This window comes from Dermacentor andersoni, chromosome 3 (genome assembly GCF_023375885.2).
Source record: "Dermacentor andersoni chromosome 3, qqDerAnde1_hic_scaffold, whole genome shotgun sequence".
NCBI classification, from domain to species: domain Eukaryota; kingdom Metazoa; phylum Arthropoda; class Arachnida; order Ixodida; family Ixodidae; genus Dermacentor; species Dermacentor andersoni.
Window position 1 is genome coordinate 127,123,609 of NC_092816.1, and position 25,183 is coordinate 127,148,791.

The 25,183-nt window shown below is 50.1% G+C and overlaps 1 protein-coding gene and 1 long non-coding RNA gene across 2 annotated transcripts in view; both read right to left on the reverse strand.

Annotated features, from left to right (window-relative positions):
• LOC140216761 (uncharacterized) overlaps positions 1-25,183 on the reverse strand; it is a 275,100-nt gene that overhangs the window by 105,363 nt on the left and 144,554 nt on the right. The gene's annotated exons all lie outside the window — the stretch shown is intronic.
• LOC126538461 (uncharacterized) overlaps positions 1-25,183 on the reverse strand; it is a 146,377-nt gene that overhangs the window by 30,996 nt on the left and 90,198 nt on the right. The gene's annotated exons all lie outside the window — the stretch shown is intronic.

Consider the following 25,183-nt stretch of genomic DNA (forward strand, 5'->3'; position numbering starts at 1 on the left):
TCTTTATGTCAACATTAAAGTCCCCCACTACTAACATCGGTGTGGATCGATGGACGGTTAATGCGAGTTGCAGGAAGTGCACGACGTCTTTCGTGAGTGCGGTAGGGGCGAAGTAGGCAGCTACTACCAGCAAGATAATTTCGCAGTGGCGAACGGCAGCGGCAATTTCGGCTCGGGCGGTGCACATATACAGATCCGCCGCCACCGATCTGGCTCTCTGATTGCCACCGCACAGAGCGAACGGCAGCGGCAATTTCGGCTCGGGCGGTGCACATATACACATCCGCCGCCACCGATCTGGCTCTCTGATTGCCACCGCACAGGGGTTGCATTGGAGGAGGAGCGAAGAAAGGAATTAAGTTCGAGCCGGCGCTTTGACAACCGGAGACTCGCAGGAAGAGGGGGGAGGGGGGCGGCGTGTACACCCAGCGGCAAACGATGGGGGCAGAAGCGCGCGCAGCAAGCGGACAACACGATAAAGGGAGGAGGGAAGAGATAGCAGCGACTGACTGATGCCGCTGACGCCGATAGTGAGTCAACCCCAGCTGCGGAGTTGGTTTCAGGGACAACGCCGCCGATGCCGACACAAACAATATGATACCCTCGCTTCCGCAGCGCTAAGAACCAGGTCTAGCCGTGGGAAGGTGGTCACGTATTCGTCGACGTGCCGGGGCCTACGTGAAATAACCGGCGCGTCGGCAACTGAAGAGCACCCTATCCGCCACACAAGAACAGGGGGGGGGGGACCCTTTCCTCCTCTTTCTGCATGGCGGCGACGGTGTTCTATGCAGTCACGTTATCTTGACTCTCTAGCGGCGTCAGCGGCATCCAGCGGTATCAGTCGGTCGCTGCTAGCGCTGGGGGGATGAAAGGGGGGCGGAGCTGGTTACGAGGCCGACGACAACGCCGACGACGACGCGAAACCCAGGAACGGACGCCAAAGAGCTGCGCTCTAAAAAGATTGAATCGTCGCGACGGCACATCACAGTCCCCGTAGGCGTCGAAGTCTCTACAATGAAATTATTTTGAACAGCGCTGATAGCGCCCACGCAACAATGGTTGCTTGTATACTGTCAAATGCTCATATTTTGCGGCTCATGGCACGGTGCGAAAACGCGCTCACAGCGAAAGCAAAACATTGTGCGCGCACATGCATGCAGACGCGCAGTCGGTCGCTGAGAACCCGTGCGATCGCTGCATTGAGGCTTCATTCTGTTACGCCCCATTTGGTTATACAGACAGCCCACTCTAACAACATATTTCACATAGTTTACTCTCAGCGTTTGGCTACCTTTCACGGAAGAAGCCGGTTCGGGAGACTCCATCGCGGCGACCACGCGCAGTGGCGTTCACTGTACGTATTCGGTAAAGAGATAGCGTCTGTAAACGATTCTGTGCTTTCAGTTTGCCCAAGATTATTATTTAGACAGTAAAAAACTTCTCTCGTTTCGAAAGTACTTACAGAAATGTTCGGGAGAGCTCGCGCGTGGTGTTTTCAGTGAACGCTGACAGCAAAACCTATGAGGAGCGCGCCGCGTGATCCCTCATACTACGCCAGCGAGGCGCTTCCGATAGATGGCGACTCCGTAACTCCTCGCCGCCAATACATTACAGGCATTTTCACCCGGCTTCAGGTATAAAAGGAAGCATTGAAAGTGCTTGTAGCTTGATAATCCAGTGTAAAACTGCATGCCGTTGTCGTCATCACGGAACCTCGCAAGCGAGAATGGCTTTCTTTCTTTTTTTTGCTCGACTTTCTTTGTCTTCAGCTGCTCGTTGCATTTCTTGCAGCTGCTTTTTGACATGTTCTAGCTGCTCAGCTAGCTTTTTGTTCGCTGCAATCAGCTCCATGTTGTTGTAGTTTACTGCGACGATGTCCTCTCTGAGCTTCCTTGCTTCACCTAAAGCCCTTTTAAGGTACTGAACATGAGCACACAGCTGTGCAACTTCTTCGCACCTTGCTTTTAGCTCCAGTTGAATTTTTTGAAAAGTGGCAGTGCACCAGTGACAAGCCACATCTGCAGCAGTGTTTTGCGTCGCATGACTCTTGGCTGGTCGGCCTGCACCTTCGGATTGCTGTGAAGGCTCCCAGGTCATATCTTGGTCACTGTTATTTTCACGCCGACTCAGATCAGTGTCGAGGCTTGCTGCTTGTAAAAGGTGGCTTGTGAAACTTGCTGCAGCGCAGTGCTCGCTCCTTAGGTGGTCGACGCTGTTTCACAGGCTTGGCAAACACAAACTGCGTCGGCACAACATTGTCTTTCAGAAAGCGTCGCCCACTGGCCACGTTTGGGATGTAGTCATCCGGCTTGAATTGTTTGGAGCAGACCCTCGTAAACTGGCCGACCACGAAGTCTGGCCCTGGATCCCTTTTGATGGCGATTATCCACTTTTTGAACATCACCTTGTCCCGTGGGAACTTGTGAAATGACACCTGCAAAAGGTAAACTATGATATGCTTGTCCAAAATACAGGTATTTCACTAAAAGAGCTGGGTCACTAGCCCTCATGTTCTTACGTTGCCATGAGTGCCAATGCAGCTGACTAAAAGGAAATTCAGGATGGTTCTAGGCATTGCGTTTTTAGCACTGTATGTTGCTCACTCGCAAAAAAGTGGTTTCTTCGCATTAACTTCATGGCACGATTTTAATCTGTGGTTCATAAAAAATTTTCGTTGGATATTTAAAAATAAATGACAACGCGCAGGCGAAAATATTTAATATTTTTTTCTGATCGGGGCTTTGACTAAAATACTCGGCATGCTTATGAGGAAACTAGGCAGCTATGGGTAGACCACATACATATTTTTGCTTGCCGGCTGCCCACACATTTGTAGCACGTCGTAGCAGACACGCTGGTCAAAGAGTGCGACGTTCGAGTTACATTACGGTGTAATTCAGGGTCGCACAGACTTTTCGTCAGTGCAAATACTTCACCGTATCTATGATAGCTTGCCTGTATGTAGACTGCGGACACTGCGACGAGGTCATTTATTTTAACGTGTTGTTAGTAGTACACTCGCTGCGCTGCAGTACAGCCGTGGTTCCAGGGAGCGACAGCGTCTCTACCCCCTGTATAAGTGCCCCAAAACGTTACCCTCCATCAAAATACGAACACATGCGTGGATAAACGAACGCTTTGCAGAAACGTCCCACGCGGTGGGGAACGAAGTTCGAGCGGCTACTTTTGCGCAGTGTTTGCGAAGCGCGGCTTAAGAGGAAGCTTTAGCTCGGGCCAAACTCCGACGCGGCCTATTCAAATACATGTAAAACGCAAAAACGTTTTTATGAGATAACCCCTGGACCGATTTTGATGAAATGTGTTGCATTTGAAAGAGAAAGTTCATTTCTAGTGACTGTTGGAAGCGGAATTTCAATTTAGGGCTTGAATTTTCCTAAAACGATTTTCAAATATTTGACCGTTTGAAAAAAATAGAAGCACGAAGTTTACAAATTCATAGCTCTGTATCAAGAACTGATATCGCGGTTCTGTAAACGGCATCCATTAGATCATTCAAAGCGGACAAATTCAATATGTCATTTGACATCTTACGTGAATTGGTTACGTTGGTTACAACGGTTTTGCAAAAGTTGTATTTACCTATGATTAAATTTTTTTTTATATTCATGTGTAACATATCAATTTTGTCCGCTGTAGATGTACTATTAGATGCAATTCACAGAATTGTATTGTCATTTACAGTGGTTGAGTAACAGAGTTGTAAACTTGATAGTTTCGTTTTTGAAAAATTTCGATTTTTGCTAATTTTTAACAAAAAATCGACAACCTAACTCAAAAATTCGAAACCAACAGTCACTAGTTCTTAAGTTTGTCTTTTAAATGCAACAAACCTCGTGAATTTTGGTGCAGTGGTTGCCGAGAAAAACGAATTCTGCTTTTACATGTATTTAGATAGGAGCACTCGAGCTAAAGCTTCCTCTTAACGCCTGCATTTAGCACGCACGGTCGTTTCATTCCTGATGTGATCACAGACGCACGCACGCACGCACGCACGCACGCACGCACGCACGCACGCACGCACACACACACACACACACACACACACACACACACACACACACACACACACACACACACACACACACACACACACACACACACACACACACACACACACACACACACACACACACACACACACACACACACACACACAGCAGTTACCGTAGCCTCTAAAGCGTTCCCACAATGTCTTGCTAAAGAAATGGAATACGTCAGCGGGAGAAGTTCGTTCCAAGCTCGTTTACGCGGGGTCAATGCAGCAGGACAACAGTGGCATGTCCGCGAACAACACCCGTAATAATAGCACGCACGTATACGTATATTCTCGCCGCTTTTGCATCGGTATCCCTCCTGGTGACATTCAGGATCACAGCAGAAGTGAACCATTGCAAATAAATATTCTTAATGCGGACTTGCAACGTAAGAGCCTTGAACGACGCGACGCTTTGCTTAGTCAACACAGCCGAGACAGCAGCGGCAGCTGGCGGCAGCGCACGTAGTTGCGGCGGCTGCCACGAGCGGCGTACTTTTGCAAGGGGTCTATTCTGTGTACACACACTTGCGCAGAAAGAACAAGAACCTCATGCTAGTCAAGTGTATGTGTCACTCTAATTAACTATGTGCAAGCAAGGCAGTAGAAGCGCTGCCCTAAAATTCCTGTTTTTTTCTGTTCGTGCAGTTGCTTTTTGCGCAGTTCACTGTGGCTTCAGGAGTATAGAAATATTTACAGGCTTATAAACAACGGCAGAGAACTATTAATGTTGGCTCAACTGTTGGAAACGCAGTGGTTGTCCATCTACAGCTGCTGTAAACGTATACTGGAACAACGGGAGGAACTCAAGCTTCACTTCACTTTACTATCTGTAACAACAAGTACGTACGGTTGCTATGATGCTAGGATCCTGTCAGAAATGTATTGGGATGCTGTCAACAAGCTGTACCTAGTGTTCCTGAACCCACTGCTGCAAGATTTCTCAAGAATCAATAAGCTGTTGCAAGTTGAAACTGGAAATCTGCTGAAACTGGTTGACTGCCTTCAGAAATTTTTCTGGTCAATGATGTGCAGAGTGCTCGACCCCTCGCACATCCCAGCTGCAGCAGAAAGGCTTCTGGAAGTCAATCTTGAGGACAGTGCAACCCACCTTCCACTTTCTGCTGTGGACATTGGAGTGCTACTCAACATCGAGGTGGCAGCATCCAAACTAAATGTTGAGCAAGAAAGAGACGCTAAATTGAGACGCCAGGAGCTCATTTTTCAGACTACAAGGCAAGTGCAGCTTAGGCTTTCTCTCAACATTCAGCTTTGGAACTCCATGAAATCATTCTCGCCCGAGAGTGTACTAAGCCAGGTAAAACCGTCTCTTCAGGATGTGCCTCTCCTCAAACTGGTCAAGGGATGTGTAGGACTCCTGGACGCTCAGTATTGACAGCTGTGCCTCCTTGCCTGGAAAAACTTAAACAAGGACAGCGCTTCTTTCTGGGTAGAAGTGCTAGATTTCACGTATGCAAGGGGTAAAACTGTTTTAAAAAAATAGCAGAGTTCGCTCTGTCATTTGCCATGCCTCTTAGCAGTGCGATGTCAAGGGCGTGTTCACGCATATGAACCTCATCAAATCCCACTACCGAAACATAATTAAGAACCCTATGTTGAGCAGCATTCTGCACATACGTTATGGTCTAAAATTTCGACGTGTTTGCTGCTGGGATTTTCAACCGACGATAAAGATGTTGCAGCTCTTCAACTCTAAAAACGTGTATGGTTCAGAAGTGGATGGGGAGGATTTTCTTGAGTTGGACACATGCAACAATGACTGTGTGCAGATGAGCCGTGAAATGAAACATACGATGCAGGAGTCCACTAGGTGGCATCTGGCAACTCTGGTTGAGGACTAGGTCGAAGGGCAAGGCTTGCCTCCGCCATGCGTTTTTGCCACGTTGTTGGTGCTCCTGCATTTATCATGCATGTATTTCAAGCTTTAACATGTTCCGCAAACATTAGACAGTTTCAGTATTGCGTACGTAGCGTACGCAACGGCGTTGCGTTCGTAAGATCGCTACGTTCTGCAAAGTGCGCATGTGCAGAACGCAACACAAACTGTACGAGATGCGTACGCGGCCGCTGCGTACGCACGCATCCGTTTCTTGCGTGCGTACGTAGGGAGTCTTGCGTGCTGCTCTCGTGGTTCTCGTTCGTTCGGGAGAGCGCGAGACAAGAGTTTCGCAATATGGTGGTGTCTACAGTGAACTAGAAGTATTGGGTAGTGGAAAGAGCGGAGGGCTGGGCGCACAGGCAGCGTGAAGCCAAGAGCGAAGACTCCCGCTAGGGGCGCTGGTGTGCTCTTCCCGAGGAGACCGTGCCGGTTGGAGCTCGCGTTGCCCACGTGCGCTTTACCGCGTCATTCTTAGTGCTACGAGCCAGCGTGCTTTTCGCATTTTTGCTAGTGAAGCTACTGAGAGTGCCGAGCGTGACTGTTGCTCAGTTCGATGCAGCCCTGTTGTTGCTTTTTGGATAATGGAAGAGAAGAAGAAAAAAAGCGATACGCATTGTTATGCGCCCGGATGCAAGATCGGCCGGGTATCCTGGTTTTCGGAAAGTAAATGGGCGCACGTTCTCTCTTTTTGGAGTGCCTAAAGACAATGGGCGAGGAATCTTCACCGCAAAGATAAGCCACTCTCCGAGACTTCAAGTGTGTGTGAGAGGCACTTTGAAGCGCATTTTATTTTGCGCGACTATGCTCATTTCATCAACGGTGAGGAAGTAAAGATTCCTCGAGGTAAACCGGCGCTGACCGACGACGCGGTGCCCACGCTCCTGCCCGATTTGCCATCCTACCTCTCAAAGGAAATGCGTCAGAGAAGACCAGAGAGAAAACGCGTTGCTGTGTGCCGAGCTGCATGTACGAAGAAGGTGCGTTTGTCTCATTGCGACGTTCATGATTCATCACCCCTAGATCATGGTGCGGATGGCAACGACAGCCTGGATGTGACAGTGCCTCAGCATGATCTTCAAACACTCGTAAACAGTGTGACCGTACCGAAGAGGTGGACACGACTTGATGCGGTAGACTTCGATGGAGTCCTGTTTGCCACGACCAGTGTGAGAAAAAATCCATTTGCTCTTTTTCACAAAAGAGTGCTGATGTTTACGACTGACTGCGCAAACACAGTTACCGCCAAGCCGTGCGGCCAGAATCTGCTTCTGTGGAAAAGCTTCTTTCGTTTTTGACGTACCTAACCGAATGGGACCTGCATGCAGGTGGTCGAGGTGGATTCCTGTCCGCATCTACTGCTGTTGGCCTGAGAGTGACAGTTGCAAGTGTTCTGTTGTTGCTGACCTATCTGACAAAGAATTTTAGCTACAAATACTTAATGACCTCAAAGCTGAGTCAGGACCCAGTTGAAAATCTCTTCGGTATAGCACGACAGTCAAGCGGTTGCAATACCCATCCAACATCCCAACATTTTCTCATTACTGTGTCTTGCCTAAGTTTTTATGGGCTTGCCAGATCTGTTGCTAATGGGAATGCTGAGCCTGGTGTTCTTACAGCCCTACTTGAGCCAGACATGATGGAAGGCCCAAAACCTGGCAAAAGGGACCTAATCCAAAGCCTTCTTGATGATGATGACATTCCCACTGCAGAGCATCAAAAGCAGAGTCCTGTACCAGACCATGTCTCATGTGCTCAAGCAAAAAGTGACGACCGGCTCATTTTTTACATTTGTGGTTATGTTGCCAGGAAGTTTCTGTTGAAATTAGAGTGTGATGAATGCCACAAATTGCTTCTCACAAAGAAGGAGGATGTTCATCGTCTTGTTGCCGCTCAGTACACCAGGCTGCGAGACAGTGGTGGCCTACTGTACCCAACCGCATGGCTTTTCAGGTTTATTCGAAGATCAGAAAATCTTTTCACAGCCACATTCAGCACACAGGAGCTGCATCACGAGAGTGTTATGGATGTTATTGCTCTTAATTGTTAAGAGAAACCGCCAAGACCGGATAGGATGCGCCAGCCATGCAGAATCATTGACGGTGAAGGTTGTAGCTTTGTATGTTACCACACGGCTGCACTTTTTTGTGAAGTCCTTAAACCGTTCCAAAGGCAAGAGTCAGGAGACCTCAAGATATCTGAAGTTGAGCCGCTATACATAAGTATGTGAAATGGTATTGTGTACTCCCTACCGTGGAACTCTTCTGTTGCAGTATGTTTCTTGAAAATGCCTCCCCCTACCCACCGATACTGCGACTGAAATAAAACGTCTTCAGGAGGCTCATGCTTCTGAAATGCGCATGTTCATCGCTTGCTTAAATCATCATGATAGAATGCAGCAGTATGCATGCATTCAGCACAAATAGATTTTCTATGTTACGAACGGGACTTGTTACTGCTGCAGCTGGGTAAAAAAAAAGAAGTTAAATTTTAATGCTAGAAGTGCACTCTGCCGCTGCAGGGGGAGGGGGGGCACGAAGTGCGTGTATCGCGATAACAGGCATTGCAGGTACGTGCCGTGCCCTACCATCCCATGCTACAGATCTTGTGGTTGCTTACATAAAACCATATTTACATATTTGGCTTGAAAAATGAACGCAGCATTCTGAAACTCTGTGCCGCCGCACTCGCTTGCTGCTTTCTGCCGCATGCTCCCTCAGCCGGGACGCTACCAGCGCGCGTAGCGAGCGGACGCATGGGACATCGGCTCCGGCGATTTTCGACCGTGGCGGCGGCCCAACGCGTTTGATCCCGACAATTTTGGACTTGACAGGACCAGCAGGTCAGCCGGCACGCAGGGAGACCACTCCCAATCCGGTGGGCCGATTTGTTGACCTTTTTAAGCGTTTTTCCTCCCATCCGCCATAGCGCCGCGACGCAGCCTCAAGGCTGAACGCCGGCGTTCGGCGGCGGGGAGGCCGCTCCAAGCCAACATGGCAAGCGCAAACCAGCAACGCGGCTACGACCCGGAAGGCATGGCATGGACAACTGTGCCGCAGACCAGTCGGGACCAAGCCTGCAACGCTAATGTGATCCGGGCCTTTGAAACAAGAGCCCAGAAACTCCAAGCCTGCGCACAAGGGAAGGCCACGTCAGCTCACGGAGGCCACCATGCGCAACCCGACAAGGCATCCGATGAGCGCGCAGCCGGAGGCCCAAGGCAAGTCAAAGCTGCATGGAAACCCAAGTTTCTCTGCAGATTTAGACCAGACGATGTGGTGCTAATCATCAAACCATTAACGGCGACAAGCTTGAAGAACTTACAACACGGTGAGCTAGGCCTAGCCCTACGACAGCGAGTCGGGGAGGCCGAAGCGGACAACTTTTACTTCACAATATCCCCGGACCAAAACCTGATCATCGTGGGCACGTCGAGCATCCACGCGGCAGACAAACTGGTCGGGGACTTTGCGATAAAAATCCAAGAAGGAGCAGACCTCCATTTGCACGGGCACGTAAAACAGAGCGAAGACAACGTGATTCACGGAGTCATCACAGTGGCCAATCTGGAAACCACCGAGTCCCTGCGAGGGAAGGTGAAAAGCTTTCACGGAGAAAGCACCATCCTGGAGATCCGAAAGTTCGGAACTTCTAACAAAGCCAGAATCACCTTCGAAGGCAAGTACAAGCCCAGAGCTGTACTGTACAACGCGCAAGTCATACCGGTAGCAAGGTACCGCCGCACCATACCAGCGTGTAACTTGTGCGGCACGGTGGGGCATAGGCCAGATACCTGCCCGACACCGAGACAAGAAAACTGCGGACTCTGCGGAACGCTAGCCCCGTTTGTGGAGGGGGTGCGGTCCCCTCACCTGTGCAACCCAAAATGTGCGGTGTGTGGCGGCGAACACGCCACGAACTCCAGAGACTGCACGGCGAAATTTCGCACGAACGCGCAGCAACAACCCAGCAATCAGGAGAAAAGGAGGAGGAAAAAGAAGACAAAAAACAAGAAGACGAAGAAGGGAGGAAGCGGGAATCGCCCGCCCCCTCCACCTAGCAGGGAGTCGACTTCTGATCAACCCAAGCAAAAGAAGACCTGGGCCAGCATAGTCCAGAACGGGATGCGGCAGGTGAGTGGGACCGCCTCTCCTCCTCCTCCTCCCAAACCTTCCTCTCCACCCACACCCAACCCAGTAGAAACAGAGTTACGAAACCAGATAGCAGCCCTAAAAGCGCAGATCGCGGTGCTAACGAGCAAACTAGAAAGTGCGCTAGCTAAACCCCAGCCACCTCAGCAAGAGGAGACGATGGAAAGCGACACAGAACCTAGTCTTGAAAATAAACTAGAAGCTATGATGAGAAGGGTCCAAGAATCCATTCCCACCATAGTCTCACAACAGATAGCGAAAGCGATGACGGTTCGCAAATACGCTAACACGAGGAGACTCCAGACTCCCCGAGCCTACAGGATGCGTAGGGTGATAAGCGAGGACGAGGAGGAAGACCACCAGGAGCAATTTCCCCTCCAGAATAACAACAATCTCCAGATACAACATGGCGAGACAAACTAAAAAGAGTCCCATAACATTAACGCAGTGGAATAGTCGAGGCTTGAAATCGAGGACTAAGAGAGCGGATCTTAGGATGCACCTGTCTACGTACGAGCATACTCCGGCAGTAGTGGCCGTACAGGAACCTGGCGGGAACGTGAGCCTCACAAACTACAAAACGTTCCAACTCGACCCCCTAACGTGCATCTTTGTGCACAAAAACTACACTGCAAATTTGGTAGATCTAGAATTACAAACCAGCTTTTCGCACGTGATGGTGACTCTTCTGCCACTGAAAAAGGAGGATTCGCCGCTACACATCCTGAACGTGTACTGCCCACCTAAAGCAAAAAACGTAACCTTCTCCACACTCCTGAGCAGAGCTATCAGGGAAGCAGGACGAGACCCGTTACTAGTAATGGGAGATTTCAACGCGCAGAGTCCCTCATGGGGCTATCATCGCGAGGACATACGAGGACGGAAGCTAGCGGAGGCGGCGTCCGCGTTAGGTCTAACCCTACACACTGACCCGGCGTGCCCCACGCGGATAGGGAACTCGGTGCAGAGGGACACGTGTCCCGACTTAACCTTCACGAAAAACGCGAGGCGAGTGGAGTGGACGAATACGGAGGAAACTCTCGGTAGTGACCACTGCCTGATCACCATAACGATCCGTACGAAACCCCTTACCAGGCCTACGGGGCACACTATGCTGCCGGACTGGACGAAATTTAGAAAGGAATACGAGGTAAGCTCCATCCAGGAGCAGGGATATCAAGCCTGGACAAAACAGCTGCTGATCAACCTGCGTTCGACGGAAACGCAGGTAAAGCTCTCAGAGGCGGTGACGGACGTGGACACCCACTTCCTCCACCTCTGGGCAGCCAGACGCAGCATGGTCAAAAGATGGCGTAGACAGAAGCATAACCGAAAGCTAAGAGCTCGGATCGCGGCAATCACTAAAGAAGCGGCGGAGTACGCGGCGCAACTCGCGGACGCGAACTGGGTAGATAGGTGCAACGCGGCCGCTGGGCAGATGTCTAGCAAGAACACATGGCGCCTCTTCCGGGCACTCATAGATCCCAACCAGACGCGCACCGAGACGCACAAGCACCTGCAGAGAGCGGTACATGCATTTCAAGGAAATACGGCCCAGCTTGCACTGAAGCTTCGGGACCAGTACCTGACCACAACCCAAGATCCAAGGGGAGACGCTTACAGATACAATGGAGCCCAAAATGCTGAGCTGGACGAACCTTTCAAAATATACGAACTCAAGGCCGCTCTAGCGAGGATGAAACGCGGGACCGCGCCAGGAAGGGACGGGATCTCGGTAAAACTCCTAGCCAATCTGCCGGACCGCACATACGAATCCCTCCTAGAACACTTTAATTCGATTTGGGTGGGCGAAGCTCCATTTCCCACGGAGTGGAAGACGGCGCTGATAACTTTCATCCCCAAGGCGGGCAAGGCCATAGATACGGATAACCTAAGACCTATTTCTCTCACCTCGTGCGTGGGCAAACTGATGGAAGCTATGGTCAGAGACAGACTATCTGAGTACCTAGAAAACAAGCGAGTCTTCGCCGACTCGATGTACGGCTTCAGGCCAAATAAATCGGCTCAGGACATCCTGCTGCAGCTCAGCAGGGAGGTACTAAACCCAATCGAACATCCGAACGGGGATAAGATAGTGCTGGCCCTAGATCTGAAGGGAGCCTTCGATAATGTGACACACGAGGCGATCCTCACACACCTATCAGAGACGGGATGCGGCAGGAACGCTTTCGAGTATATAAAACGCTTCCTCACGGACAGACAGGCCTACGTGAAGATCCAGAACGCGGAACACAGCCCCTTTCTATTAGGCACGAGAGGGACGCCACAGGGAGCGGTGCTATCCCCCTTGCTTTTCAACTTGGCAATGAAGAACCTGCCGGTCCACTTGGAGAAAGTCCCGGGTGTGCAACACGCGCTGTACGCGGACGACATCTCCATTTGGGCCACGCAGGGCTCTCTCGGTGAAATGGAGGCCAGCCTGCAGGAGGCGGCCACCGCGGCGAACGAGTACGCGAAAAGATGTGGCCTTCATTGCTCCCCTCAAAAATCCGAATTCGTGCACATTCGCCCCAACAAAAAATGCACAAACAAGATAGAATTGAGACTTGGATCGGAACCGATACCCGAAAGAAAAGAAATTAGAGTCCTAGGTCTTTTCATCCACCAGCGTCGGCTGGCGACGACCACGCTCGACAAACTAAAGAAGGTGGGAGATCAGGTGGGCCGAATGGTCCGCAGAGTCTCGAACAAGAAAGGGGGACTGCGAAGCAAAGACGCCTTGCGGCTGGCCAATGCCTTTGTAACAAGCAGAATCCTGTACTCGACCCCCTATCTCCGCCTGAACAAACACGACCAGAACATCATCGAGGTGATAATACGCAAAATGGCGAAGAAGGCCCTCGACCTCCCGATAACCACGTCTAACCTGAGACTCCAAGGTCTGGGTATGACGAACTCCTTTGATGAACTTAGAGAAGCCCACCTCACAGGTCAATACACGCGATTATCGCAGACGCCGTCAGGACGCCGCCTTTTGGCCCGTCTGCACATAGAACACACGACTCTCACCGAGGAGAGAGTAAGACTCTCTCAGGAATGGCGTTACGCCCTGCACGTAAGACCACTCCCAATTAAGATGTCCAGGGACGACCACGAGGGTAGACGCAGGGCCAGGGCAGAGGCCTTAGCTCACCACTACGGAAGGAAACCCGGGGTATACTATGTGGACGCATCCGGCCCGCACCATGGCGGGTGGTACACGGCGGCAGTGATCCACGAGTCCAAAACGGTGAACGGGCTCACCTTCAAAGCCCGAAGCGTCACTCAAGCAGAGGAAGTCGCCATCGCTTTAGCGGCAACACACTCCGATTCCAAGACAATCATAACCGACTCGCGAGGGGCGTGTCGGAACGTCCAACAGGGCTGGGTCCCGTACCTGGCCTACCGGCTACTGCAAAATAGCTCGTACGTAGGAGGTCCATCCCACCGCTTCATAGTCTGGGCTCCGGCCCACTCGGGGCTAGGAGGAAACGAGGCAGCAGATGCAGCCGCCCGCGCGCTCTCTAACCGGGCAACCTCGTCCCCCGCCTCCTCTGAAGAAGTAGCGGAAGCCACGCCGACCTACACTTACAAGGAAATAACACAATTATACAAAGATAGACATAAACTGTACCCCCACCCGTGTAAAGGATTAACGAGAGCGGAGGAACGCCTGTTCCTCCGCCTTGTCACGAACACCATGATGTGCCCGGCCTCGCTAACGCACTTTGACCCTGCCTTCTCCGGGGAGTGCCCGCACTGTGGGGAGAGGTCCTCGGACCTCTACCACATGGTGTGGGCGTGCCCCTCCAACCCTGCTTTTACTCCACACCCAAACCCCACCCGGGAGGACTGGGAGGCGACCCTACTCGCCTGTTGCGACCTGAAAGCCCAAAAGGCGATGGTCGAACGAGCTATGGCGGCAGCGGAAGCCACTGGGGTCCCGTACTAGGGACTCCACCTAGTGTTTGTGAGGGGAAGGGCACTAAGCCTGACTCCAGAGCACCCTCCATGTAACTCCCTCTTTTCAGAGGAAATAAACGTTTTTACCACCACCTCCCTCAGCCGGTGCTCGGGATGTGAGCGCGCGCGCCATCTGGTGAGCTTCTACGCAACATGCCTCGCGCCCGGGCCGCCGCTTCTTCCACTACCCAATATTTTCTAGTGCACTGTAGTGGTGTCGAAGGCGACCAGCGGAAGACTGTTCTTTTCCGTGGCGCACGACTTGGCTTTGCTGCGCGAAGTAAACGCGCAGAACCCTTTCCAGGATCCTGCAAAGTGGCAATGTGTAACCAAAAATATGAATTTTGCTTTTACGAAAGTCTTCAGCGTGCGCTGTTTGCGCAAAAGGCTCGACCTACTCTTGGCGCAGTTCATCGGAAATGACCGTGCCAGCCTGAGAAAGTGAGTACTCAGTTTTTTATTTTTTTAGATATGATTCGTGTATTGCATCAGTATTAAATGTAGCGTCTTTTAAAGGCGTAGACGAAACGTGAAGGCGCGCAAACGTTAAGTCACGTAGGCGAGAACATCGTATAGTTCGATGTTTCGACGCACTGGCGGACGCGGCCAACGAGCTCAGACGCACCCGGCGTCTAATGACCCTCGCCTGCGCGCCGACAACGTCGGTCTACATACGCGCCTTAACAGAGGCGTTTCACGTTTGTCCGTGCTGTTTGCGCGCTTTGATTTGCGCTCTTATCACCGTGCTCTGCCCGAGCCGCTGGCTCGAGTGACTCGGCGCGGTGGTTCGTTGTGCGCCCCGGCCAAATGTGCTGCAGAGCGAGCATGAGCGCAGGGTTTTAGGAAAGCAAGCGATATGGCCTGCCCACGTAGCCACTTGCGTTATGTCTGTTATGTATGTCTGTTGAGAGAAGAGAGATTGCGCATCATATATTAGAAAAAATTCCGCGCAACATTTTACCTCTACTGTTCATGCTTTGTGGTGCCCGAATTGCGGTGAAGTATATACGTCAAGTAAGCGCACAATTTGGAATTGTTGTTTAATAGTTGTCAACGCGTGCAATCATGTTCACACCCGTGAGCAAAAGTACAGAGACCCAGGCTCGCCTGAAAAAAAAAAAAAAAAAAACTGCATTTATTCGTAATTCAGGCGCGCAAATTAAAATCAGAGATTGCATTGGAAAGTTTGCAATGGCAAGTAAGGGCTGCAGTCGTGAATTCCAAGTCACATCTTTAGCCGTAAATTAAAGCGGATTTATTGCGGAATTTCTAGTTGATGTACTTGATGTTGATGTAAGCATCTTGAGCTGGAATATATCTGGCTGGGTTAAACTTCGGCAGCCACGCTAGAGCTGATGTACTCCTGGGACATGAGATGGCTTATCGATAGAGCACGCATACGATAAAGCGGTGTGCAGAAGAGAAACACTTAGGTTAAAGCAGACTTTACCAGAAGGCGCGCACGACACAGAGATAAGCTGCATGTGGTTAGAATCGTGAGAATCGTGGACCTTTGACGACACAGTTGACAGTGCCACGGAACTGTTGGAGAAAGTGGCACGTGGCACAGACGCAATGGAAGCGCAAGGTTCCTCTGCAGGCAGTGACGAGATCCAGCGCACCCAGCGACCAAGGCTGCCGAGCCCAGGCCCGTTAAGACACAATGAGGACGACGGGACTGAGACAGGAGCTGTGATAGTTGCGCCTAGTAAGTGAATCGTTGTTCTTCATTAAATTATTCATGAGCATTGGTTGCCTGAGTAAACAAAATTTTCTCATACATATTTAAAGTATATACTTTTTGCCTAAGCCTCACGAAGACTCACCGCATTAACATTTAGGTGAGCTCACTCGAACTGTGCTCGCAAGAACGTGCAGCAGGCAGGCTCACTTGGTTTATGAAGCATAAATCACTCAGGTAGGCTTACAAAGGGTAATCGAATCACGAGCCCAAGCTTACTCGCACGGACACACGGTGATTTAGGCTCACATGACGCAGAATGGCACGTTCGTAACCACGAATCGGAATCTCCAGCTCAAAATAAACGAGTTTTCTCACTTAGGTGCCACGTCTGTGCATAAAAGTGCCAAATCAGCGGGATGCATTCGCGACCTACAGGCGGAACACGTTAGTGTTTGTTCTAGGAGGACTGGCACAAATGTTGAGGATTGTATTATTACATGTTGCTTTAGTAATGTCTTGATTCGTTGTAATTAACAGGCTATACATATTGAACCACCTGCACAAGTTACTTGATAGCAAGTTTCCTTATCCTTCCAAATTCATTGTACAGTCAACAGCAAAAGATTGCGGGATGCGCGAGCGCGAGGCAAAGCGACCCTACTCCCCTTCTAGCAGTGACCCCTCGTGTTTAGACCGTACATAAACCCTTTATGCACCAGTTCTCACACATGTTTGTCTCTTGATTCAGTAACTTGCCACCATGTGCACACATGCTTGCATTTCGTCTCTTGAATTCAAACAGCTAATGTACTAACATAACCGAGGCCACATAGGCGCACTATAAATTTGCACAAGCTTTCATTCATTGGCACTCGCTAACATTACTGTCCAGTTCAGCACATTCAAGTTTTAACCACAGAGACTCACTAGAGCGCTCTAACAGTGAAAGTCATCGGTCGCTCTGAGTTTGAGCAGGTACACTCAGGATTTAGATAAGCGACCTGCGCTCACACTTTGTTTAGTAATACTGGAGTATGCCCAATGATAAATTAGTGCGCTATGTTGTTTTATTGTAATGATGGCGTCTCTTTTCAAATGTGAAGGAGACAGCGCCTCTTGCTAATTTCGTGAAATGTCAAATTTTACAGGAAAGCGGAGGGCTCAAGCTGCGGCAGCAACTGCGGACCACAAGTTCCAGGAAAAAAGATGGAGACATGAAAGTGCCCTTAAGGAGAAAAACATGACCTAGAAATGGAGCGGCTCGCCATAGAAAGAATGAGAATTGAGCTTAAACATAAACGTTGGGGAAAAAAAACAGGAATTGAGGCAGAGAAAGACGGAACGCAAATCGCAACTGCGCGAGCGGAAATTTCAAATGCAGTTGGATGAATCAAGCCAGAGGGAGCAGCACTTAAGGTTTCACGAGACTACTCAGCAAGCAATATTGATTATTGTAGAAACACTAGCTAATAAGCTAGGCAAGTAGACAACACAGAATACTTTTTTCCACAGTCACCCATTAAACGGACACTAAATGATGCAATGATACAATTGAACAATATTAACAAACTGCTTTTTTGCACTACAAGATGAGTTATGCTTACTGTGAGAAGACGCTTATAGGCCAGAAAAGAAAAAACAAAAGCCAAGTGGCAATGTTGCCTTGAAGTTCCCACAATAAGTGGCTGTGACATCGTGGATTTTGACACTTTCCTTTATTTAGTTCAATTATTCATCGCAAAAACTGGACTGCATTGCATTCCAAAGCTTTCGCTTCTAATTGCTCTTCTAATAGCGCATATTAATGGCATAGAGCTTTGAAGAATACTTCATCAGCTTAAGGTGCTGCAATTTTTCCCTTCGGTGTCCCTTCAATTTATTATTTTTTTCTGTTTTGTTCACACTGTACATTTGCAAATAAAGTAAGAAGACAATTACTTTCTCACAGATGGCTTATTGAACAAATGTACGTAGTAGCACCTCGAAGGTAGAGTACTTAGGGGGTTCAGCCTTTGTACCACTATTCAAAGTAAAACAAGTGTTTATGTAAGCTACATTAAACTGCAATTCAATACTGTCTGGCAGGCCTCAAGTAATCCATGAGAGCAGGTGGCTCCACACCAAAATAAGTAGACACTTGGTTGCCATACATGCATGCATGGCAATTAGTCAGGATAACAGCTACTCTGTACAGTCGCGATCAATTTGAAGGTGATCGATCGAGCGGCGACCAAAACTAGGAGCAGCGCCACGTTACATGAAAGCTTACAGGTCTTTTCTATTTGTATCCCCTGATGTCATGACAGTCTTTTGTTTATTCTACATTTTCCATGTAAAAATGCTTTCATAACATGTGTTTAAGTTGTCTCGTACAATAAGTACGCTGTTCTTCCTATGTCTATCTTGTTATTGGACCCCAAAATGGCCACCAAGGCTATGGGTCCAAACGGTATTGTGTATATGCAATGAATTAAATAAAATAAAAAATACCAGGCAGAGCACACGTTGTCTTATCACACTTCGATGTTTGCCTTTGTTCTCCTGTACTGTTAAACAGAACATAAGCTTCCTTTCATTTTTCCCTTTAAACCGAGTTCTGTGTTATCAATATTAGCACCTTGTTCTTCAGGTACCGCGCATGTGGCATGTACATGCAAGATGTTGCTATTAGCTTCAAGGTTGGCATTTCAACGGTGGCGACCATTGTGCATCACGTATGCAGGCTGCTGTGGAGAACACTGCAACCTTTATACCTAAAGGTACGCATCTAGTATAAAGAACACATTGAGGTTATTTATTACCGGCACTTACAGTGTGGTTACAAACTTCCAACTCCTTCAGCTAGTTTTCTGAAGTAGCTGTGTGCATGAACTAGCTTGCTTCGGGTATGCTTCTATCGAACGAATGTTTTTTTTTTTTTCTCACATGCTAAGAGCAACTTTTTTTCTTTAGTAAGGTGCTGACAACTGAAGCCTGGCAAGAGGTAGCCCAAGGATTTGAGGAAAAATGGAATTTGCCTCACTGTATTGGTACTGTCGACGGCAAGCACGTTCACATACAAGCTCCTCCTAATTCAGGCAGCTTGTATTACAACTACAAGGTAATTAACGCAGTAGGTCATATTTTCATAACATGTGCTTATAGTCTTATTTTATTACAGGGCACATACTCCATCGTCCTCATGGCCGCTGTTGACAGCAATCTGAAATTCATATGCATTGATGTTGGGGCGTATGGACGTCAAAATGATGGTGGCACATTGTCTGCTTCTCGCTTTGGAAAATCACTGGAAGAGGGCTTGCTCGGTCTTCCACCTTCAAAGCAGCTGCCTGGGACAAACATCGTTGCTCCTCACGTTTTCGTCGGAGATTTCGTCCAGATTTTCCGCAGCCATATTCTGCGAAGTGCCAGGATGAAAACAAGCGCATCTTTAATTACCATCTAAGCAGAGCCAGGTAACCAAAAGCACAAAATTTTCCCTTGCTTATGTTGAATATTTTTTTACTTAAATTTGCAGGTCTGTTGAAAATGCTTTTGGAGTGATGGTCTCCCGATTCAGGATCAATCTGCGGCTACAAAATGCAGACTACGCTGTCATGGCATGTTGTGTCCCAAACAACTTCTTGCGTGATGATGTGATCAACATGACGGCCAACTATGTCGACGCTGAATATGCATATGGCAACATCACCAGTGGCCAGTGGCGCACAACCCAGGACAGTGGCACCTCCGCAATGTTCAGTCTGCGACGAAGGGGGTTATCAGCAGGGTTATAGATCAGCAGGGTTAGAGGCTTTCATACATTGGCGTTTCTTGATCAGATCTTTCGTCTCCTGCGATAGCTTACTGGTTTCCTGTTTAACGGCGTTACCACCGACTTCTATTGCGCACTCCTTAATGATGCCCATAAGATTGTCGTTCATTGCTTCAACACTATGGTACTCTTCCTGGGTTAAGGCCGAATACCTGTTCTGTAGCTTGATCCGGAATTCCTCTAGTTTCCCTCTTACCGCTAACTCATTGATTGGCTTCTTATGTACCAGCTTCTTCCGTTCCTTCCTCAAGTCAAGGCTAATTCGAGTTCTTACCATCCTATGGTCACTGCAGCGCACCTTGCCGAGCACGTCTACATCTTGTATGATGCCAGGGTTCGCGCAGAGTATGAAGTCGATTTCATTTCTAGTCTCACCATTCGGGCTCCTCCACGTCCACTTTCGGCTAACCCGCTTGCGGAAAAAGGTATTCATTATCCGCATATTATTCTGTTCTGCAAACTCTACTAATAACTCTCCTCTGCTATTCCTAGAGCCTATGCCATATTCCCCCACTGACTTGTCTCCGGCCTGCTTCTTGCCTACCCTGGCATTGAAATCGCCCATCAGTATACTGTATTTTGTTTTGACTTTACCCATCGCCGATTCCACGTCTTCATAGAAGCTTTCGACTTCCTGGTCATCATGACTAGATGTAGGGGCATAGACCTGTACAACCTTCATTTTGTACCTCTTATTAAGTTTCACAACAAGACATGCCAGCCTCTCGTTAATGCTATAGAATTCCTGTATGTTACCAGCTATGTTCTTATTAATCAGGAATCCGACTCCTAGTTCTCGTCTCTCTGCTAAGCCCTGGTAGCACAGGACGTGCCCGCTTTTTAGCACTGTATATGCTTCTTTTGGCCTCCTAACTTCACTGAGCCCTATTATATCCCATTTACTGCCCTAATTTACTGCCCATAATTAGTCGAAAAAAGTATTTCGCTCGATCGAGCATTCCTTCCTAGGGCTGGCGGCTCGCGCCGTCTTCCCACGCTAGCTACGTGAGGTTGCAGCGCCTTGCCGGCCACCTGCAGAACGTTTTCCTAGTATTGAGAGCGTCTCGAGTCTGCTCGTTTCAAAGTAAATTACTATTATGCAGCCGTAGCGGATTCGGGCGCGCGCCGCTCGTGCCGGAACGGCGGGTCGACTATTCCGGACAAATTGAAAGCATCGCCACGTAAGTAGGACGCCTAGGAGAGGAGCTACACCCGTTTAAAGTGCCTTGCGGAATAGCGGGCTAACAGACTAAGCCACCTCTCCGGCCCAGATCCGAGGGTCGCAAGTTCGATTCCCGCATTTCGTATTTTTTTTCTCCCAATTCTCGTTTTTTTTTATCTTCCCTAATCATAACGACCACGACCGTCCACACGGAGCTCTATAATTTCGTCTTAAATCACTTACACTCTTCTTTTAGACAACTAGCCCGCACAAGGACTTTCAACTGCCCTGGGAATTTCCCATCAAATCACTCACCCTTCTCCTAATCAACTAGTCCGCACAGGGACCTTTCGAATCCCCGGAGAAGCACCTGTACTTCCGCTTCTATCGTTTACTCAAGGGTTATCTTCATGGCCACAAACATCGTAATAAAAGAATACTCGTTATCCCCAGCTGGTTGCCATGTATGCGGTGCATCGGAGCGCACATTGACAGCATTGGAGACGCACTATAGCCAGCAGCACGGTTATTCCATCAGATGGACGTGTTCGATCTGTGGATTAACTAAGGCAACATCCCGAGGAATTGCCTCTCACTATGGGCATTGTTCTACTGCTCTGAGGCGGGCCAGTGGACCGCTGCCGCCCGGGTCCGACGCCAAACAGGCTGACGGTGCGGTCGACGCGGCCCTCACCAATGGCTCCGACTCAGGGCTGGGTGCAGGCGAAACCTCAAGAGAAATAACGTTTATTTGCACCCGCAAAAAGAGCCCCGAAGAGTCAAGAGTCTTCCTGTCTCTTCGGATTGCTCCTCCCTTTTCATCTGGCTGATGCTCCTTGGAGCTCAGCGGTGTCCAGGGCCATGCGGATGACTTCTCTTTGATCATCTTCCTTCGAGCTGGTCATTAAAGTCTCCCAGGATTGTCTATCCCTCAAAACATTCGCAACCCACCATTATCCTAAATTATCCGTCCTTAAATAATAACTTTAGTAAGTGCACCAGCTTGCTCACCTCACGGGTGAATCTTGAGGCCCATTACATTAAAGCACACAGCCTCAGGGTGGTATGGCAGTGCACAGCCTGTCAGAAGGCTCACTACCCCACCTCACATTCTGCTTCCTCGCACTTCGACAAGTGCCGCAAAAGGATTCGTAATGACAAGTCACAGGATTGCCAGCCTGGCCTTCATTCACTGCTCCCGAAGGGCAAAAGCAGCCCCGTGGGCTTATTACCCCCGTCTACACCAAAATTCACTAAGACACCATCCCCTCCCTCAGTAACTGAAATTCGGCCGATACCTCGAAATTCTAGTTCAAAGACATCTAACTCATCCCACACTACCCCCCCAAAATCAGGCGTTAAATCACCCCACCATTGGGACTTAACAGAGATCCGTCGAGTCGCATCCGTCAGGCTACGGCTGGGGGACTCTGCCTCCAATTATAGAACGAGCCTGTGGATCCCTGGGAGGTCGACATGGGACATCGCCTCCCTAGTCGCCTCGGATAAATACAGAACCATCGAAGCTGAGGTGAAAAGCGAGCTAAGCGTCACGGAGGGCAGTGGCGACAACGAGTGGACCGGGCTAATACCAACCTATGGCGGGTCATGACCACAGCCGAAAGGCAGGAGGCCCAAGTCGGCTATGCAGGCACTCCACCTGCACTTCTCCTCGTCCTCCTCCTCCTCCGGCGAGGATGAACCGGCGCCCGCCCCTGAAACGAAACCAGCTCCCCTAGCAGGTCCCTCCTCGGAGGTCGACCACCCTGCCGGCGATGCCGGGGTGCCACCAGGGATTAGTGCATGCACACTGGAGCTGGAAGAATCTGAGCCCCCCCCCCCCCCCCCCCCCCCAGTTACCACCTACTGGGCCGTTGGGCGAGTCTGGGCTGACTTCGCCGGGGTATTGCGCAACACATCGGCAATCACCACCCTCTGCCGGGAGGGAAGAGCCTGAGAGCCGTTGGCTCACGCCCCGGCCAAAGTCACCCGCCGCACCAGCACCCCGATCCGGCTTAACGGGGGCAGGTGATACAGTGGCACATGGGGAGGAGGACCGCACCTCGGAGCAGGAATGCCCAGACACACCAGGGCCGATGCCGCCCGCCTCTCCTGCCACTCCCGCCCAAATCCCGGTTCCTCATGGCGCCCTGCCTAACGGCGACACTATGGTTTCGCTGCCCCAGGGATCCCCCTCCGTCTCTCCCGCGCCAGCGGATGGCACTGTTCCTCGGGGAGAGACGGACCAGGGCAGACAGAGATCGTCTGCGGTGCCTGCGGCCAGCTCATATCAGAGATGGACGGAGCCGCAGATGAGAATTTTGGCGCAGGCCGAGGTGAGACTCCCGCCCGGCGAGCGGCTCGTCAACGCCGCCCTTGCCGCGATTTACCCATCCAGATCGGCCGAGTCTATCAAAAGCCTCCGCAGGCAGGGCCGGTATCGCGAAATATTAGCCCAAGAGTCCACCCGGCTGCCTGTGTCAAATGTACCCCAGCCAACGCCTGATGAACCAACGACCGACGCCAAAATTCCCATTAAACTAACATCACTCCCTACTAGAGACGAGGCCCACGCGACTTTGCTCTCCTTCGGGTTGGACGACGTCGGCATGGCTGCCAACCTGGTCGAACATCCATTGACTATGTCAGCTCTCAGACCCCTCTTTGAATTCTTCGGGGTGCGCTCACGACGTGCAAGGAAGCGAAATAATGCTTGCAGGCAACAGACTGAGGAGTCCCCTCTAAGGAGACTGCCTAACGAACGCTCGCGGGTGTACAAGAAGCGCCTATATCAGGAACACCAACGCTTGTACGCCCTAAGCCCAAAAGTCCTGCTCGAGGAACTTAGCTACTGCAAACATTGAGCCAATCACCCTGGAGGCAATTCATTCCGTATATGATCCGATCTTTAATAGCCCATCACCTACGGTGAGCAAAGTAGGAACCAAAAATAGTCTGCCCTCAGAATGCCCCCGTTTTTCCTCAGACGAACTTAATGAGGCATTGAAGGGGATGGGGACGGCATCGGCTCCGGGGCCGGACGGTCTGTCAGTTAGGGAACTGCGCAAGCTCCCGGCAGAGGTCCTGGCACTCGTTATGAATAAGTAATAATATGGCATATGGCACTCGTTATGAATAAGTAATAATATGAATAAGAACACCACCATCTGCCTGATGAGCTCCGCCTATCGCGGACAGTATTCATACCGAAGTGCCTGGACGCAGCCGCCGCCTCGGACCTGAGGCCGATAACCATCTCCTCCGTCCTCATCCGACTCTACTCGCGCCTGCTGCTGGCTAGGCTGCAAAAGCATCACATGTTTCATCCTCTCCAAAGCGGTTTTTCCAGGGACAGAGCCGCTCAGTCGAACCTCCTATTGTTACAAGGCATCATGAAACACGCCAAACGATTTAACCGTCACTTCTTTGCGGCTTCACGGGATTTAAGAAAAGCCTTTGACTCCGTCAGCCATCAGGCGCTCCTCACCTCTCTAAGGGAGGGCGGGGCGCATGATGACTACGTGAAGTCAATCGCAGATCAGTACGCTGATCAGTTCATTACCTATTCCTACAGGGGCCGCACGGATGGGACGCGAGTCCCCGTGCGAAGGGGGATCAAGCAGGGGCGACCCCCTCTCTCCGTTTTTATTCAACCTAACGCTTGATCCTCTTTTGCACGAGCTCAACTCATCAGGGTTTGGATATAACTTAGGGGGTTCGACTGTGGCTGCAATGGCATATGCTGATGATATCATTCTAGTCGCCTCAAGCCTCGAGGAACTGACAAGGAACCTGGAGGTAGCCCAGCATCATTTCAGGAAAATTGGATTAGACATTAACCCAAAAAAGACGCAGTACTTTGGCTGGAGATATGCGGCTCACCGGCTCAAATGGTTTGATTACGACATCCCCCAGTTTCGGCTGGGAGACGCCGTGGTCACCCCAAAGAGCCGGAATGAGCCCATTAGATATCTTGGCGTTGACTTCTTTGTCAACAAGCAACCAAGGACTTCAATTAACGCAATTCAGAAAGAATTGGACCTAATTAATTCGGCCAAACTGAAGCCCTTTCAAAAATTACACTGCATCTCCTCTCTACTGGTGCCAAAATTGCTACATGCCACCTCCACCTCCCTCTCAGTACTGCCTATTGCTTCTGCACTGGACAGAAGCATTAGGCAGGAGGTAAAACGCATCCTCCATCTACCGCACTCTTTCCCCGACTTTCTTGTTCATGCCCCTCATCGAGCGGGGGGCCTCGGCGTCTTGGAGCTCTCTCGCGCGTCAGCCGAAAATCAAATAAAGTCCTTCGCGAGGCTTCAGCGTCTAGGCTCCCCAATCGTGGACGCGGTCCTAGAGGGCGCACTTGACGGTTCCCGGCGAACTCTAGAGGAGAGGATCGGGGTCCCGTCGGGAATCGTCGAAAGTTCATCTCTGGATAAAGCCCTACGAGCCGCT